This window comes from Ornithorhynchus anatinus, chromosome 3, assembly GCF_004115215.2.
Source record: "Ornithorhynchus anatinus isolate Pmale09 chromosome 3, mOrnAna1.pri.v4, whole genome shotgun sequence".
Taxonomy (NCBI): Eukaryota; Metazoa; Chordata; class Mammalia; order Monotremata; family Ornithorhynchidae; genus Ornithorhynchus; species Ornithorhynchus anatinus.
This window is the reverse complement of record NC_041730.1, coordinates 131,471,612-131,476,299: the sequence shown is the minus strand read 5'-3', so window position 1 is coordinate 131,476,299 and position 4,688 is coordinate 131,471,612.

Here is a 4,688-nt window from a genome sequence, read left to right as displayed (position 1 = left end):
CTGTGCTCTTGCCACTAAGCCACGCTGCTTCTCTAATTTTAAAATGTTAGAATGTTAACCTCCTGTGGACAAGGGATCTTGCCTACCAACCCTATTGTACTGTACTCTCCCAAGCACTTATTACAATGCTCTGCACGTGATAAGCTCTCAATAAATGCCATGGACCGGTTGATTGATCACCAAAGTTTAATGCTAGGCATGAAGAATCATGGTGTCAAAACATCCATTTTGTGGAAGAAATAATATTTTAACCACTAGAGCCTACCGTGATTTCTGGGAGGGGGTTCTGACCCTTTCCCTCTTTCTCCAGAGTAGATGCATTTGAAGGGTGAACGTGGGCTCTGCTTCCCAGATGAGGAATAAGATGTCAGGAGCCAAGAAGGAGGGAAGCTATGTTTGAAGTGATGATGTTTTAGAAAGGTGGTTGGTGCTGTATCTGTAAAGGACAGGAGACAGGCCAACAGAAATCCAAGCTGGAACAGAACCAGATAAAGGGTCACTTTACACCCTCCACAGGCCCCCACTGGCTGGCGATCTAAGGAGTAGTAGTAGTAATAATAATAATAGTAAAATTGTGGTATTTGTTAAGTGCCTACTATATGCCAGGCACTGTACTAAGTGTTGGGGTGGACACAAGCAAATCGGGTTGGACACAGTCCCTCTCCCGCGAGGGGCTCACAGTCTTAATCCCCATTTTACAGATGTGGTAACTGAGCCATAGAGAAGTGAAGTGACTTGCCCAAGGCCACACAGCAGACAAGTGGTGGAGTCAGAATTTGAACTCATGACCTTCTGACTCACAGGCCCGTGCTCTATCCACTACGCCATAAGCAGGTATATTATCCCCATTTTACAAGTGAGAAAACTGAGATCCAGAGAGGGGAAGCACCTTATTGTAAGCATACTAAAGGATCCAGATCTTCTGACTCCCAATCACATATTCTTTCCATTATAATAATAATAATAATAATGATGGTATTTGTTAAGTGCTTACTTAACTGTAAGGCACTGTACTTAGCACTGCGATGTATACAAGCAAATCGGGTTGGATGCTCTCCCTGTCTCTCATTGGGCTCACAGTCTTAATCCCCATTACAGATGAGGTAATTGAGGCACAGAGAAGGGAGGTGACTTGCCCAAGGCCACAGAGCAGACAAATGGCAGAGTCGGGATTAGAAGCCATGACCTTCTGTCTCCCAGGCCCGTGCTCTATCCACTATGCATCATTTCCTCTATATGTTGAGTCATATCCTGTATATCAGTATCTGTGCCCTTGAAAATGAAAATACTGTAGATTCTGCTTTAGAGAAGAGGGTGATTTGCAGATAATCAGGACAAGATGCCCATCAGTCAGTCAATCACGTTTAATGAGCTCTTACTGTGTGCAGAGTACAGTATTAAGCACTTGGGAAAGTACAATATAATAATATAATAGACTCATTCTCTGCCCACAATACGCTTACAGTCTAGAGGGGAAGACAGACATCATTATGAATAAATATAATTACAGTTAGGTACATAAGTGTCGTGGGGGGGGGGGATGAATAAAGGGAGAGAGTCAAGGTGACACAGAAGGGAGTGGAAGAAAAGGAAAAAAGAGGGCTTAGGGAAGGCCTCCTGGAGGAGATGTGCCTTCAGTAAGGCTTTGAAGAGGGGGAGAGTAATCATCTATTGGATATGAAGAGGGAGGGTGTTCCAGGCCGGAGGCAGGATGTGGGTGAGAGGTGGGTGGAGAGATAGGCAGGATAGTTGGGCAACAACTAGAGGTTCTCAAATAGTGGGGAAACATGGCCTGAACACTTTTGCAAAAAAAATGATCCGGGGATCAGAGTGAAGTATGGACTGGAGTGGGGACAGAAAGGAGACGGGGAGGTCAGCAAGGAGGCTGATTCCGTAATCAAGGCAGGATAGGATAAGTGCTTAGGTTAATGTGATAGCAGTTTGGATGGAGAGGGAAGGGCAGACTTTAGCGATGATGTGAAGGTCGAACGGATAGGATTTAGTGATGATTTAAATATGCGGGTTGAATGAGAGAGAGGAGTCAAAGATAACAGCAAGGTGGTGAGCTTGTGAGACAGGAAGGATGGTGGTGCCATCTACAGTGATGGGAAAGTCAGGGAATGACGGTGTTTGGATGGGAAGATAAGGAATTCTGTTTTAGAAATGGTAAGTTGTAGGTGACTGTGGGACATCCAGGTAGAGATGATCTGAAGACAGGAGGAAATGCGAGACCGCAGAGTGGGAGAGAGATCAGGGCTGGAGATGTACATCTGGGAATCATCCACATAGAGCTGGTAGTTGAAGCCATGGGAGCGAATGGGGAGCGAATGAGTTCTCCAAGGAAGGGGGTGTAGCTGGAGAAGAGAAGGGACCCTAAACTGAATCTTGAGAGACACCCACAATTAGGGAATGGGGGGCAGGAGAGGAGCCCATGAAAGAGACTTCACCAATTAAAAGGAGGCTGAATGCCAATTCAGTTAGTTGTGGGCAGGGAATTTGTCTATCAAGTCTGTTGCGTGGCTCAGTGGAAAGAGCCCAGCCTTGGGAGTCAGAGGTCATGGGTTCTAATCCTGACTCTGCCACTTGTCAGCTGTGGGACTGTGGGCAAGTCACTTCACTTCTCTGTGTCTCAGTTACCCCATCTGTAAAATGGGGATTAACTGTGAACCTCATGTGGGACAACCTGATTACCCTGAATCTATCCCAGCACTTAGAACAGTGCTCTGCACATAGTAAGCACTTAACAAATACCAATATTATTATTGTACTCTCCCATCTGCTGAGCACAATGTTCTGCATGCAGAAAGTGTCCAATGAATAAGATTGATTGACTGATTGATTGATTGAAGCAAAAAGATTGTCTGTGCTTAACTGAGTCATCTGATCACCACAGAGTGAAGGTTCATTCAATATATGTCATGCTTGCTCTTTTCCTCATTGCATGTGAAGAGATTAATTCATCTTTACTTTCTGCTGTAGGGAAATGTATATCTATATATACACTATATATGCATGTACATAGGTCATGGGTTGTAAACCCGGCTCTGCCACTTGCCTGCTGTGTGACCTTGGGCAAATCACAACTTTTCTGTGTACCTCATCTGTACAGCGGGGATTGAGACTGTGAGCCCCACGTGGGATAAGGGACTGTGTCCACCCCGATTTGCTTGGATCCATCCCAGTGCTCAGTACAGTGCCTTGCACAAAGTATGCGCTTAACAAATACCATAATTATTATTATTATTATAGATAGGAAGATGGATCTATCAGTGGATATATACAGAGTTATCCTTCATATTTGAAAAAGATGGCATTGAGGGTGAAATTTCCCTATGAATGTGCTAGGGCTGAGGGATCCAGAGTCTCGGACATGTTGTGTGGTTGGGGAATTCTTGCAGTGCCGGAAGCTGTTTTCCCTTCTGCGCCCTTGTTTCTCTTTCCAAATGAAGCTTTTACTTGAAGAGAGCCTATGCAGGTCCATCCTCAGCAATTAACTCCCGGTTTTCACTTGGGTTACAGCACTGTCTGAGTTGCTGAAACAATTCCTCTGCCTCCCTCGATTTTGGCTTCCGAATTTCAGCTCTCCAGCTCTTTGGGACTCCTGCTTTCACTCACTCTCCTCACATGTCACACCCAGGGTAGTAATAATAATAGTTGTGGTACTTGTTAAGTGCTTACTATGTGCCAAGCACTGTTCTAAGCACTGGGGTAGATACAAGTTAAGCAGATTAGATGCAGTCCCTGTCCCTCATGGGGCTCACAGTCTTAATCCCCATTTTACAGATGAGGTAACTGAGACCCAGAGAAGTGACTCGCCCAAGGTAACACAGGAGATAAGTAGCAGAGTCAGAATTAGAACCCTGGACCTCTGATACCCAGGCCCGTGCTTGACCCACTAGACCTCAGGGCTTTTTAAGTTCTTTATAATCTAGTACAGTACGATTCCTGACCACCAACATCAGAATCACTTCCCAGTATAAAAAGAACAGCGTGTCCGCCTAGAGAAAATCCATTCAGGTCTTCCCTATACCCACCTCCAAAGTCCCAATCAAACCTGTTTTTAAAAGGTCCCCTATGAAAGGGGAGCTTTTGTTAAGACACACCGTCTAAATTACTGTCTGACATGATTTCTCCTAGGTTCTGCACAGTAAAATAAACGCTATTTCACAAGGATGGAGTGGCAATTTCCCCTTCTTTCCGGGATGCTAAGCTCCCAAGAAATGGCAAGAGCCCCATCAAATACATCCACACAAGATGCAGACCACGTGAAGTTCTCAAGGTGCAGTGCTCTCTCACTTCACACTGCACGCCTTCCCCTCAGCAGGTGAATACAAGCTTTCCTTAGTGAAATTACTGACAGGAGTCTACAAAAAGAGTTTCTCTCTATAATCGAGCCATTCTGGGGGTCAGTTATGAGAAAAAGCTGTGCTTAGTCAATGAACCAATCAATCAATGGTATTTATTTAGTGTTTGCTGGGAGCAGAGCTCTGTACTAAGCAGCGTGGCTCAGTGGAAAGAGCTCGGGCTTGGGAGTCAGAGGTCGTGGGTTCTAATCCGACTCTGCCACTTGTCTGCCGTGTGACTTTGGGCAAGTCACTTCCCTTCTCTGTTCATCAATTACCTCATCTGCAAAATGGGGATTAAGACTGTGAGACCCACGTGGGACAACCTGTTTACCTTGTATCTTC